Below are 15,746 nucleotides of genomic sequence, written 5' to 3'. Positions count from 1 at the left end.
TGCAAAGTACCCCTTAGAGGAGCATAATGTAGAGGCAGAGACCCTGATTCCAGTGAGGTATCACATACTGGGCTGCTTGCTGTGGTTTTGCTAAAATCTCTGTTTTATATGCTGTATATCTACTAAATCTCTGCATGCTGAGCTCTGTATAACCCCACCCACACTACTGATTGGCATCTTTCTATGTACACTGTGCATAGGCAGAAAGCTGCCAATTGGTGGTAGCAAATCAAAAAAAGGTCTGTGGAGCCTCTCTTAGGAGTCTCGACACAGTAAAAAGCCAGATATCCCCCTGGGATGGACCCAGCCAAGGAGTGGCTCTTTTTAGGAGACCACCATAACCACCATATTAAGTGGCCCTTTTCTGTGTCGAGACTCCTAACAGAGGCTCCACGGACCTTTTTTGATTTGCATACCCCCCAGGAGGCAATGCACCTAGGATTTCACTGTTTTGAGCGCCTTTGCTGGCTGCTGGCAGTGTTTGCTCTGGCTTGTCTACCCGAGATCAGTGATTGTTTTGTCTAATTGGTGGTAGTGGCAGGATTATACATAGCTCATGAATATGGAAGACTGTATGGCAGCAGGTTTACTTTTCCTCTATTGATAAAATCACGGTTTTATCAGCAGGAGATTATCAAAACTACAGCAATCAGCTCAGTAAGTGACACATGACTGGATTCAGATTTTCTGCTCAAATTATAAAAAAAAAAAGTAACTATAAAAAAAAATGCATATTCAGCCATTTGACAATAAGGCCTTGTGTGGAGACAGCACCAGATCCCACGTGAAGGTATTGCAGCCTCATGCACAAAACCCTTATTACAATCAATGTTTGGTTAGGGATTTTTTTTGCTCCCTGAGCCACAATTTTCTAACTTAGCGCCTGTAATTTGCGAGGATGGTATCGATGAGGCAGCATGTGATACTAAAGAAAAATATCCTATGAAAATACAAGGATATGGCGGTAGCGGTTGGGTCATGGGAGGTAATGTGATGTGTGTTTGTGCTACCAAGATATGAGCCAGAACCAGTGGCTTCTAAGACATAAAGGCGGAGTCACACGGTACGATCTATCGTGCGATCGCACGAGCAATCGCACCCGCCCCCGTCGTTTGTGCGTCATGGGCAATTCGTTGCCCGTGGTGCACAATGTCGTTAACCCCCATCACACGTACTTACCTCCCCAACGATGTTGCTTTGGGCGGCGAACATCCTCTTCCTGAAAAGGGGAGGGACGTTTGGCATCACACAGCGGCCGCCCAATAGAAGCGGAGGGGTGGAGATGAGCGGGACGTAACACCTCGCCCACCTCCTTCCTTCCGCATTGCCGGCGGCCGCAGGTAAGCTGTATTATTCGTTCCCAGGGCGTCACACATAGCGATGTGTGCTGCCTCGGGAACGATGAACAACCGGCGCACAGAAGGAGGACCGACATGAAAATGAACGACGTGTCAACGAGCAACGATAAGGGGAGTATTTTTGCTCGTTAACAGTCGTTCGGAGGTGTAACACGGTACGATATGTCAAACGATGCCGGATGTGCGTCACAAATTCTGTGACCCTGGCAATATATCGTTAGATATTTCGTAGCGTGTGACGGGGCCTTAAGTGTCTGCAAATGAAGCCAGGGCCAGTACACCTTGCTTCACTGCGCATGCGTTAGACTCTGCAGGACGTGGTCTGCCATGAATTATTCCAGGCTGTTGGATGTTAAAGCTGCCAGAACTGCCCACATGACCCTTCATGGATAATGAACATTCAGTGGGAATTGCTTATAACTTCATTGTTTACTTATTCATTTTTATTGAGAATAAAAGTAACAAGATTCCAAGTCTTCACACACTATTATCAGAGGATACACTAAATGGACTCGTAGATCCTTATGAGTGTCAAAGGGGTTTTGCCATAAACAAAGTTAATTTCAAAGTTGATTTTAATCAATAGATCTTAGAATAATTTCTACAATTGAATGTATTTAAAAAAGATGTTCCTGTGCTGTGATAATCTTATATATTTGCCCCTGCTATATACAGGGACATGGTCTAATCATACCACAGCTCCTGGGCAGGAGATGATGCAAAAGAGTATAAAGACATTACAGCACGGGATCATAGCGAATTCTTTTTGTGAGGTAAAGCATTTCCCTACCTGTTTTACAAAATTGTTTTACCCAATCCGATGCTGTAATGTCTGTATACATTAAGTCCTTCCTGGCCCAGGAGATGTGGTGTTCCGTGCACAGTCAGAAACGGCCATTGCACAGTGCATAGAAGGAACACATACAGTTGTGCTCACACGTTTACATACCCCGGCAGATTTTTTTCTTTCTTGCCATTTTTTCCGAGAATATGAATGATAACACAATTTTTTTTTACACTCATGGATAGTTGTTGGGTGAAGCCATTTAATGTCAAACTACTGTGTTTTCTCTTTTTAAATCATAATGACCACCAAAAAAATCCAAATGACGCCGATCAAAAGTTCACATACCCTGGTGATTTTGGCCTGATAACATGCACAGACGTTGACACAAATGGGTTTGAATGGTAATAAAGGTAACAACCTCACATGGGACCTGTTTGATTGTAATCAGTGCGTGTGCATAAAAGCTGAGTGAGTTTCTGGGATCCAGACAGACTCTTGCATCTTTCATCCAGGCACTAACGTTTCTGGATTGTGAGTCATGGGGAAAGCAAAAGAATTGTCTACGATATACCAAACAGCACAGAGTCAAGCCTCCAAACCTCTGGAACAAGGTAATTTGGGGTGAGGAGACAAAAATCAAACTTTTTGGCCACAGCCATAAATGTTCTATTTGGAGAGGTGTCAACAAGGCTTATGATGAAAGGAGCGACATTCTTACTGTAAAGCTCGGAGGTGGATCGCTAATGATGTGGGGATCTGTGAGCTACAAAGTCACAGGAAACTTGGTCGAAGTTGAAGGAAAGATGAATGCAGCACGTTATCAGCAAATACTGGAGGCAAATTGGCACTCATCAGCACGGAAGCTGCGCATGGGATGTACTTGGAGGTTCCAACATGATAACGATCCAAAGCACAAGGTCATTGGCTACAGGTTCTGGAGTGGCCCTCTCAGTCTCCTGACCTCAATATCATTGAGCCACTCTGGGGAGAACTCAAGGACACAGTTCATGCAAGAAAGCCCAGGAATTTACAGGAACTGGAGGATTTTTGCCGAGAAGAATGGGCAGCTTTACCATCTGAGAAAATAAGGAGCCTCATCCACAACTACCACAAAAGACTTCAAGCTGTCAAGCTGTCATTGATGTTAGAGGGGGCAATACACGGTATTAGGGTATGTGAGCACGTTGCTTTTTACCTGCTTTTTACCTGCTTTTTTGCTGCTTTTTCTTCTGCGCTGTTTAATGCCAAAATGGATGTGTTCTTCTATTCAAGCAAAGTCTATGGGAATTTGGGTTTCTTGTTCACACTATGTTGTTCAAAATGCTGCCTTTTTGTGGCAGAACTTTGGTCAAAAACTCAGCTTTTCAAAGAAGCAACATGTCAATTGTTTTTGCCATTTGTGTTTTGCACTGCAAAGCTGAGTTTTTGACCAAAGTTCTGCCACAAAAAGGCAGCATTTTGAACAACATAGTGTGAACAAGAAACCCAAATTCCCATAGACTTTGCTTGAATAGAAGAACACATCCATTTTGGCATTAAACAGCGCAGAAGAAAAAGCAGCAAAAAAGCAGGTAAAAAGCAGGTAAAAAGCAACGTGCGCACATACCCTTAAGAGCTGGGGTATGTGAACTTGTGGTCAGGGTCATTTGGATGTTTTTGGTTGTCATTATGATTAAGAAAGAGAAAACATGCTAGTTTGACAATAAATGGCTTCACCCAACCCCTAACCATAAGTGGAAAAAAAGATTTTGTGTTATCATTCATATTCTCTGAAGAAAAGGCCAAGAAAGCAAAAATCCTCCGTGGTATGTAAACTTTTGAGCACAACTGTAATAGTAGGGATACATTTATAAGATTATCTCAGCACAGGAAACTTTTTTTTGTTTTTTAACACATCCAATTGTGAAACTTATTATTATTCCAAGATATATTGATTAAAATGGATTTTGTTCATGGTCAACCCCTCTAAGGCTCCCATATTCGTTCGATTAATGTTGTGCAATGCTGCTGATTGTTTGGATCAGATGACAGTCTGAAGCTTATGGGTCTTCTTGGCTCTCTAACCGACAGTTGATGTTGGAGGAGAGTAGGGATCGGCATATCAGATTTTGGACTGCGACTTTGACTTTGCCAGAGGAGTCAGACCAGGGGTGGACATGTCATTGGTGCAAACTGTGCGGCCACAAATGGGCCCATGGCCTAAAGGGGCCTATTTCTACCCCCAAAGCAGGTGCAATTTTGCATTTTTAGGATTTCTTGGGCTGCAAAGGGCCCATATATTGTTCTTTCACAGGGACCCTTTTCTGTCTGTGTCTGCCATTGAGCCTGACAGTGTCTCTCTTAAAGATAAAACAGAAGCACTATGTGAATCGAATGTTCCTTTGTATGGGGAACTCTGGAGAGAGAACTGTCAGTGAAAGTGTAGCACCTCAGTATTCCTCAATTACTGGTTCATCTAAGGTTTTGTATAGGCCGATCAATGGGAGGGACGTGTGCTGCAGACATGAGATAAGTAACTCCAGGCTCTGCTCATGTATTTCTTTAATGATGATATGCTGCAAGTGGTAATAATAAAAATTAACTTTTAATTATATATATTAAAATGACTCAAGTTCTGGTTATTCACCCGTGCATCACGAAACCACAAAAAAATAGACAATAAAAAGCAGTTTGGGTTTCGTATCTAGGAGGTATTTTGTGTATGTCAAAATCTCACAGGAATTAGTAAAGTCAGATATTATTTACTCTTATGGAGCCTGGCTAATGGTTCTCTTGCCCAAAGAGTCGTATGATTTACGAACAATAGATCTGACTATTATTACGTCAAATTGCTGTGCAGCATCTGACAGAAGTAGGGTATCATATCTTGACCCATCCTCTCTGGCAGAAGCATATATGGATGTTACCTTAAATATGGCATGGAGTATATGAGGATCCACCACAGATTATTCCAGCCTAAGGCAAAAAATCCTGTGCGTGAGCTTCCATGTCACGTTGTATCAGGGGCCGCGCTTCCTGTGGACTCCATAGGAAGCGCGGCCCCGGATACAACGTGACATGGAAGCTCATGCACAGGGATAAATAAGTTCCATGCTCCCTTGATAAGCCTCCAAATATTTTCCCCTGATGAATCGATAAAGAGGAAACGCGTCGGGAAGAGGAGAGCTTTGAGCACCTTTGTGGATTATTTGCCTTAGGCTGGAATAATCTGTTGTGGATCCTCATATACTCCATGCCATATGCCATACTCAGCTGGATTACTCCTCTTGTTTCTAGGTGTGCCATACCTTACACCTAACCGGAGTAAGATTTTTGGTGAATTCCTCCTTTAAAGGGGTGATTCACTACTTATTTTTCCAAGCCACATCCAATATAAGGTTGAGAGACGAGCCTTTTCTCAAATACCTTGTGTTGCCAATAGTGTCAACTTCCAGTTGACATGACATCACCGCAGCCGGCCCCAGTCTTCTTGAGTGACTGGGCTGTGGAGGGTATTTCATCACTCATCACAGCCCAGCATCGCTTCTGCTTGTGGCATTCTGCAGTGAAGGTGATTGCAGGGAGATGCTGGGCTGTGATGAGTGGTGAAATGCCACCCACAGCCCAGTCAGTCAGGAAGACTGGGGCCAGCCGCAGTGATGTCAGGTCAACTGGAAGTTGACCTGACCTCACCAGATCTGAGAGGTCACGGAGCCCAGGGATGACCCCCAGGCTCCGTGATCTCTGAGATCTGGTGATGTCAGGTCAACTTCCAGTTGACCTGACATCAGTGCGGCTGGCCCAGTCTTCCTGACTGACTGGGCTGTGGCTGGCATTTCAGGAGAGTGGACCGCAATAGCGCCACTCACGGGCACTATTGAAAAAAAAAAAAAGGTATTGGAGAGAAGCCTTGTTTCTCAACATTATATCGATGTGGCTTGGAAAAATTTGTAGTGAACCGTCTCTTTAATGAATCGAGTGCCTTTAACTTCAGACTACTCAGTCATCAAGACTGGTATGAACAACGAGGTCAAACAATGAAATCTGAAACGTCCCACCTGACCTGAGTCTCTGTAAGGAGAACCAGAATCTCTAAAGAAAAAAACAGGTAAGGGAGGAATGTTTTTGGGGGATGTTTACTGACCGTTTTTTTCTTTTTCTTTCTTTTTTAAGGGGTGCAGTTAAAATAATTTTATGTACTACAGCCATGAGGTGGTTTAAGAAAGAGAAATATGTCTGACATTTGTCATGCTTGAAAAATTTGGCCCAATTTGTAACATATTTGACAACTTTAAATTGAACCTTGTACTATTAATTAAAGAAAAGAGAAGAGGAAAAAATGTAATCTGACACACATATAGCAAAACAGTGAGAATCTTTATTATAAATGATACAGGTGAAAGTGTGTTGCACAGACAAATATATAGGGGGTGCACATTTCACCATGAGGACTAAAGGAGCAACTAGTTTACAATGATAGAATAGTGTAGTATACCCACAATAAGCAGCAACCAACCAGAGTATAAAACCACATTGAGTGGACCACCATAGGAATAATCAGAAAAGAATGTTACAATTCCCTGTAATTAGGGGCAGATATCAACAAAGAGACCAGTGGGCTCACCTATGTAAGGTCCAGGAGATGGATGGTGCCTGCAGGAATGGTGTCCGCCCCAACGCACATTTCGGCTCAAAGCATTGGTTAGGGGGTGGCATCATGGAGGGAAGAGGGTGTCGGATCGCATATTTTCCTCTTATCTTCTGATTTAGCGATTGTCCCTAGGTCCTAATTGATTGCATGTTATTGTTTGTTTTTTTTTTTGTCAGCACATATGCCTGTAACTACACTTAATTATAATCATGCAATGGGCTTTTTTGTTGATTTATATTGACTATACTATTAGAGTTCAAAGTTATTCGCAGGATCTGGTCTATCTGCCTCGCCTATATTCTCTGGCTACTAGACTGCAGTCCTTAGAACCACCTCCTATTTTACTGTATCCGCTGCTCTCCTATTGATTAGCTAGCCTGACGCGATGCCACACCAGGCCGGCTAATCACAAGAAGACACATTGATGCCAGTACATAGAAAGCTGTTCTCAGGGCTCCCGTTCAGCAGTCAAACGATTACCGGCATGGGCACTGGATTGAGTCCTGAAAATTGATTCACACTAAAGGGGGCTTTAACGAGATGTCGTTGGGGTCACGGAATTCGTGCCGCACATCTGGCCTCGTTAGCGACGTCGTTGTGTGTGAAACGTATGAACGACCGCTAACGATCAAATTACTCACCTAATCGTTGATCGTTGACACGTCGTTCTAATCCCAAATATCGTTGCTGTTGCAGGACGCAGGTTGTTCGTCGTTCCTGAGGCAGCACACATCGCTACGTGTGACACCCCAAGAACGAGGAACAACACTGTACCTGCGTCCTCCGGCAACGAGGTGGGCGTCACTTTCTTTCGGCTGCTCTCCGCCCCTCCGCTTCTATTGGATGGCTGCTGTGTGATGTGGCTGTGACGCCGCACGAACCGCCCCCTTAGAAAAGAGGCTGTTCGCCGGCCACAGCGACGTCGCTAGGCAGGTAAGTATGTGTAACGGGTGCTAGCGATGTTGTGCGCCACGGGCAGCGATTTTGCCCGTGGTGAACAACCGACGGGGGCAGGTACGCTCGCTAGCGATGTCGCTGCGTGTAAAGCAGCCTTAAGTCTATTATAAATAAATCTACTTCTCCAAGGTTATAAAACAGAAGGCAATGAACTCTGATCATTTGCTGAATGAAGCTTCTTTTTAGCTGTATTCATGGATGTGGTCGTGTGTTATTTCCATGGCGTTTATTAATAGTGAATTTATAGGACGCTAATAATAGAATCCGCATACCGGTAAAATTAATCTTGGAGGGCCTGTGTGCCAAACAGAGTTGAGCGTGATTTATCACAATGGTCTATTTTGTTTCCGCAGTGATACAGTCATCATTGTACATCATGAATACTACTGACATTACACATGGCAGAAACCTTTCTAAGAGTATAAAGACGTCCTACATGAAAGGGTATTAATCTGCAGTGTCTGTTTCCTCAGCCTACTCATTCTCATCACGAGTAGTGACTTAACAGAGAACATCATTTGATTAACTCATTATCATTCATGACTAAATGACTTCTCAAGAGTAAAGCGGCCGCGCTCATTTTATAAAAGTCATCTAAACACGTTAGTTTTGGCAGAATCAGCTGATGATCTCATGTGAATGGCCTTCTTAACGTTTGCAACACATTATTTATAGAGTAACTGAACTTTTCATTTTTTAATTTTATAATTTTGTGCAACATGGAAAGTTATGAAACTTTGCAAATCACTTTATTAGGGGACTTGTCTCTATTCCTGTAAATAAAATAGCATGTACAGTGCCTTGCGAAAGTATTCGGCCCCTTTGAATTTGTCAACCTTTTCCCACATTTCAGGATTTAAACATAAAGATTAAAAAATTAAGTTTTATGGTGAAGAATCAACAACAAGTGGGACACAATTGTGAAGTTGAACAAAATTTATTGCTTATTTTAAACTTTTGTAAAAAATAAAAAACTGAAAATTGGGTCGTGCAATATTATTCATCCCCTTTAAGTTAATACTTTGTAGCGCCCCCCTTTGCTGCAATTACAGCTGCAAGTCTCTTGGGGTATGTCTCTATCAGTTTTGCACATCGAGAGACTGAAATTCTTGCCCATTCTTCCTTTGTAAACAGCTGGAGCTGAGTGAGGTTGGATGGAGAGCGTTTGTGAACAGCAGTTTTCAGCTCTTTCCACAGATTCTCCATTGGATTCAGGTCTGGACTGTGACTTGGCCATTCTAACACCTGGATACGTTTATATGTGAACCATTCCATTGTAGATTTTGCTTTATGTTTGGGATCATTGTCTTGTTGGAAGTCAAATCTCCGTCCCAGTCTCTTGTCTTTTGCAGACTCCAACAGGTTTTCTTCAAGATTGGTCCTGTATTTGGCTCCATCCATCTTCCCATTATTTTACCATCTTCCTTGTCGCTGCTGAAGAAAAGCAGGTCCAAACCATGATGCTGCCACCACCATGTTTGACAGTGTGGAAGGTGTGTTCAGGGTGATGAGCTGTGTTGCTTTTACATGAAACATATTGTTTGCTATTGTGCCCAAATAGTTTGATTTTGGTTTCATCTGACCAGAGCACCTTCTTCCACATGTTTGGTGTGTCTCACAGGTAGCTTGTGGCAAACTTTGAATGACACTTTTTATGGATATCTGTGAGAAATGGCTTTCTCCTTGCCACTTTTCCATAAGGGCCAGATTTGTGCAGTGTATGTCTGATTGTTGTCTTCTCCTTGTTTGAGATGAAATGTTTGAGGGACGGCCGGGTCTTGGTAGATTTGCAGTGGTATGATACTCCTTCCATTTCAATATGATCACTTGCACAGTGCTCCTTAGGATGTTTAAAGTTGTGGAAATCTTTTTGTAACCAATCAGGCTTTAAACTTCTCTACAACAGTATCACGGACCTGCCTGTTGTGTTCCTTGGTCTTCATGATGCTATCTGCGCTTTAAACAGAACACTGAGACTATCACAGAGCAGGTGCATTTATACGGAGACTAGATTAGACACAGGTGAATTATATTTATCATCATTAGTCATTTAGGACAACATTGGATCATTCAGAGGTCCTCAATGAACTTCTGGAGTGAGTTTGCTGCACTGAAAGTAAAGGAGATGAAAATTATTGCACGCCCCAATTTTCAGTTTATTCTTTATAACAAAAGTTTAAAATAAGCAATAAATTTCGTTCAACTTCACAATTGTGTTCCACTTGTTGATTCTTCACCATAACATTAAAATTTTTCTCTTTATGTTTGAAGCCTGAAATGTGGGAAAAGGTTGAAAAATTCAAGAGGGCCGAATACTTTCGCAAAGCACTGTAAATGGCTTCTAAATCTCTACTCTGCCACAGTCTGTTTACCTGCTGTTAGCTGCATTGACATCATAACTAATTTGGAGTACTGATGATGGCAGTCATGCGTCAGCCCCTGTCATCTCCTCTCAGTGTTGTGGTTATAAAAACACTGCAGCAGCTTATGCCTAGAGTTAGTGAAATACAGGCACTGAGCTGACCCATTTCACTGCCATCATCTGTACTCTAAATAAATACATTTTAACATTGATTCAGTTAAAGGGAATCTGTCATCAAGTTGTTGCTCCCCCATCTGAGAGCAGCATAATGTAGAGACCGAGATCCTGATTTTAGCGATGTGTCACCTACTGAGCTGTTTGCTGTCATTTTGATAAAGTCAATGTTTTTTCTTCTGCAGATCTAGCAGTTATATAGAGCTCATGAATATGCTGGACTACCTGCAGCACGCCAGGTAGTCCTCTAATGATAATCTCTTGGTGATAAAACAGTGATTTTTATCAAAACTCATGAAGCAGCGTAGCAAGTGAAACACTACTGGAATCAGGATCTCTGTCTCTACATTATGCTACTCTCAGATTACATGTTAAAAACCTGGTGACAGATTCCTTTTAAGGGCTGGCAAATTAACAGTGGAAAACCAGGTGGCGCAGGGAGAGGGTTTGGCATTTACTTACATGCAATTTATTACATGAGTGATGACATATTCTATGATATTGTGATTCGTAACATTTAATAGCTTTCCATCCTGGACGAAATTATTTAAATGTAAAAAAAAGTTAATCTACTCTTTATCCATCCTATCTCAAAAGAAAATGCGTCAACAGGTTTTTGCTATGTAATTGGAAAGCACCATGAGGTATCAACAGAGATTTCAATTCCATCAATGTATCACTTACTATATTGGGTACAGCAGTTATAATAGAGTCACGGCTTTCTCTACTGCAAATGTAGCAGAGCTCAATTGTTGAGCTGTGTACAGCGCCTCCTACATCACAGCTTTCTGTGTACATTGTACAGTGACAAAGCGCTGCTAATCAGTGCTGGGTGAGTAACTGGACTAATCAGCACGTGCCCAAGTTGCCTTGTAATGAAAATCTTACGATACAATGGTGGTTGCATTGAAATGGCAAAATACATACCGGTAAGTGCTGTAATCATGGGTCCTGCTCCTACATAATGCTGCTCTCAGATTACATAGCAAAACCCCGGTGACAGATTCCCTTTAAAAGGAACCTGTCTCCTCCGGGGGAAAAAAAAGGAGGGATCGTCAATAATGCCTAAAAGCAGAGTATTAAAATTATAACTTTTAATATATAAACTGCTTGAGATTTCAAGCCTGCCATATAGTATACTATGTCATTCAAACAGTGTCCTTTATTGCACTCCTGCACATGCACACTTCTCTCGGCCCTGCTGATAGCAAAGCAAAGTATTATAATGCACAGACACACGGAAAGATCAAAGGACACCAGCATGTGCACTACATTACGCAGGAGCGCATTAAAGGACACTGTGTGGATAACGTAGGAGGCATCATCCACATGAAGCAGGGAAAGAGGACGGCGATCATAAGTAGAGATGATGCGCCGGATCCAGATCAGCAATGCCCATCGGAACGGACCGCCCCACAGGTGAGTGTAATAAAAGGTCTTTTTTATGGTATACAGATTGGCTTGGGGACTTATATACAGTATTCTAGAATGCTGTATACAAGGGCTCACTGGTGGTGGCCACAGTTTATAGGGAAAAACCTGGTGACAAGTTCCCTATAAAACCTGCTAGAGATCAACTGGTCGTGAGTCTGGAAGCCTGAACCTTTAGCAATCAGCTGTTTTTACCCTCTATGATAGCCATATGTTCTACCAAGGCACATAAACAGGCATAGTGGTGTACCGCCAATGGCGGCAAACCACGCGGCTACTATGGAGCCTGAGAGTCAGGAGCGCCATCCAAGTTGACGATACAGTTGAAGCCAGTGATGAAAGAGACCAATGTCCGTTCCCTCCTTCAGCATTCTCACTCTGCATCTGAGCTGTGACGTCTCAGTGCAGTGGGCGCGATGACCTCACTGCAGCGCCAAGGTGTGCAGAGCTGCAGAATGCTCCCACGTAGACCGGAGTAGCAGGGAACCGAGGAGAGGGCAGTATTTTTTTTAAATCAGTGAGTACACTGGTGGCTATAATACTTTATGATACTTGAACATTAATATCTTATATCGCTTCTCTTTTTCAATGTACATATGGAGGTTTTTGACGCCCTATTCCAGATAGTCCCTCAGGTCTGGCTACGCAAGAGGGATTACTTGGAGGGTCACCCTGTGGAGAATTATTTATTCTATATATATAATATATACTGTAATATAAATATATATAAATATATATATATATATATATATATATATATATATATATATATATATATAATAAATAAATAACTCTCCACAGGTTGACCCTCCGAGTAATCCCTCTTGCGTAGCCAGACCTGAGGGACTATCTGGAATAGGGCGTCAAAAACCTCCATATGTACATTGAAAAAGAGAAGCGATATAAGATATTAATGTTCTAGTATCATAAAGTATTATAGCCACCAGTGTACTCACTGATTTAAAAAAAATACTGCCCTCTCCTTTAATCTCTCAGATATCGATCCTTTAGTAGATTCTCCTACATAATCTTTCAAACTCCATTGGTTGAGAGACACTCTTGGAACCCAAAATAAATTCAGATTGGAGATAGCAAAATTAGATTCAATAGAGTCAAACCAGAGGATCTCCATGGAGTCTATTAACCAAGTCAACATATCTGAACCAACCTGCTGAGATCCATGGGTTTACCGTTGTGGGATCCATACTATTAGGGATGAAGGGTTAGAAAATGAAGGAAATAATTGGTGAAATAGTGGATGCCGGACAAAACCGTCTTATGCAGGAATGCCAGACGTCTCTAGTGTGTTGAATAGGGCCAAGAAGGGGCGCTGATAGTTTAATGGGTTTAGTTAACCACAAGAGGGAATTGTGTGTACTAGACATAACTTTTCTATCTCTGTCCATTTGTTATAAGCCCACAATGAGGCTCAGGATGGAATCCTCTTACGTGGCCCAATAATACTTAATTATATCAGATACTGACAAACCTCTTTGCAATTTATGAGTAGGGAGAATTTGTTTAGAAATTCTATGACTATCATTCCAGATGAATTTCATACCAGTCTGGATAGATTTGAGTTCTCCAAAATTACCTTTACTGGAAGTATCTCAAAATAGTGCCCTAATTAGGAAGGAGGAACATTTGGGTCGGAGTGATTCTAGCCTTACAGTTCTTGCTGCTCAACGTAAAAAAAAAAATGTATTCTATTTTCTACTAATACCACTGTTTGCTGCATTTACTGTAGGGAATGTTGCTGGAGAAGGCATAGTGTATTAGAGGCATGTAGGCAGGGATTATAGCATTACAATCCTTGCTGCTGAAAATAAAAAAATCTGTTCTATTCTCTAATAATACTGCTCATAGCTGCATTTATTGTGGGGCTAGCTGCTGGAAATGGGATAGTGTATTATATTAATACAGGGATTACAGCCTTACGGTCTTTGCTGCTGCGTTAAACCAATAGTACTTTTCAGGCCAACATGTATTCTATTGTAGTCCCTATGAATACTGCTCTTAGTTGCATATCCAATTTAAATGCGTAAGTCTTGCTGATGGTGGGGCATGCAGAGGCTGTGGCTGTGGGCCAGGGAAAACTGCTTGCCTCAGTAGCACAACAAACATATTCATCATCTAGATTTAACTTCCTGTCCCACTTTGCAGGGGGTATGGGACACCATTGTTGGAGCCAGAACAGTGTGGGTAGGTGGTGGGTTGGATGGCGGATGATTCTAGTCACCACCCTGTCTTCCATATGGTCCAGTCTTACTAGCAAACGGTCTAGACCAAATAATCCTCACCCTGATCCTTCTTCCTCCCACCATGGCGAGTCCAGGAGACAGTGATCCCACACTGTTAGAAGCTCTGTATATTCACATTTATTGATTCTGTCCTCTCACCCTGCACTTTTCAAGAGGGACACAAGGAGATCATAGGAAGTGATGCCCAAATATTTGAGCAGCCATGAACAGAATAATTCAATAGTTGGGAATGGCAATTACAGTCTCAAGAGGTGGATGATGATGAGACACAGTTGCCAACAAGTCATGTTTTCATGTCAACAAGTCAGGAGGAGGGCCATAGAGTGGAAGTGGAAGTTGAGGTGGTGAATTATGAACGTGAAGATGTGAACAGCTCACCAGACTGTTGAATGAGGGTGCGGTGCCTGGAAACCTGTCAGTCAGGTTATTACAGTTTTTTGTGTTCTAAAGTTGTATTCCAATAAATATATTTTATGTTCTATCTAAATATCTTGATTATTGTATCATAAAAATTATTAAATGTCTGATGTTCACATTGTACTACAATACATTTTTCACTTAAATATAAGCAATATACTAAATGTTATTATTTAGTATGTTTTTGATGAAAACTGTTTTTTGCCACTTACATAGTTTATTATATAGTGTTATATATAACACTATGTAATACACTATGTAAGTGGCAAAAAACAGTTTTCAACAAAAACATACTAAATAACATTTGTGCAGTCTATGAATTTGTTGTAAGAAATAGAATTGCTTCCATCAGATCCTCCTTCACAGATGACCTCAAATCTGACCTAATATTTTTAAGGCTAGAGAACAACCTCTCTACAGTAACTTGGGTTGGAGGCAAAGCCGTAACCACGTGGGCAACATCTCTAACAATTTCCGGGTATAAAGGAAATTGCCTCATGCACAGTCAGTTTTGATGAACAGTTGAATTTTTCTATTTCTTTGAGAGCAAGTGAAATATTTTGCTGAAGTCTGGTCAATTTGCTGCTATAGGAGACGGAGTGAAATCTTTTTCCTTGCGGCAACGCTTTGCCTGCTCCATGTCATCCAAATACTTGTCAAAGTTAAACTCCTCATCTGATGAGGATGAAGATATGGCAGCAGTAGCACTGTCAAGCCCCAAGTCCTCTTGCGCCTGGCAGTCCTATAGCCGCTCATCCTAACTGCTATCTCACTCAAAGCTTCTTTTCCTTTAGTAAGCTTGTCGCGGGCGGGGAGGAGGGTGTCAGCACTGCGCTCACCCCTCTGCTCGGGTCCGGCTGCTGCTGCTCAGTGGTGGCTCGAGCGGTGGGCCGGATCCCGGGGGTTCTCGAGCGGCACTCCTCGCCCGTGAGTGAAAGGGGATTGTGTGTTGGGATAAAGTCTATTGTCCGTGACGCCACCCACGGTTGTGGTGATTTGTTAGCACCACCACTGCTCGGTGTAGGGATCCCGGGAGTGATCGTGTGAAGCAGCAAGTTGTTGTGTTGCCCCTCCGTGGGTAGGGGTTGGTGATCCTGGGGCCCAGTGATGAGGTGGGAGATGCAGGGCTTGGTGGGCGCAGGGACGCGGGGGCAGCGCTGTGCCTTGCGGCACTGTGGTACTCACTCAGCCTGAGACGTTGACACAGTTCTCGGTAAAACACACGGCTGGAAAGACTGTTCCCACGGACGGCTGCACTTGCTTTCCCCAGTAGGTGACGGTGATGTCCCTTTTCCTGCACCTGATATTGTTGATGGTCTCGATGGGTTCCCACCGGTAACCCGCTCCCCGGCTATAAGCTGGACCGGAG

This window comes from Anomaloglossus baeobatrachus, chromosome 2 (assembly GCF_048569485.1).
Source record: "Anomaloglossus baeobatrachus isolate aAnoBae1 chromosome 2, aAnoBae1.hap1, whole genome shotgun sequence".
NCBI classification, from domain to species: Eukaryota; Metazoa; Chordata; class Amphibia; order Anura; family Aromobatidae; genus Anomaloglossus; species Anomaloglossus baeobatrachus.
Note: the sequence above shows the minus strand (reverse complement) of the source record.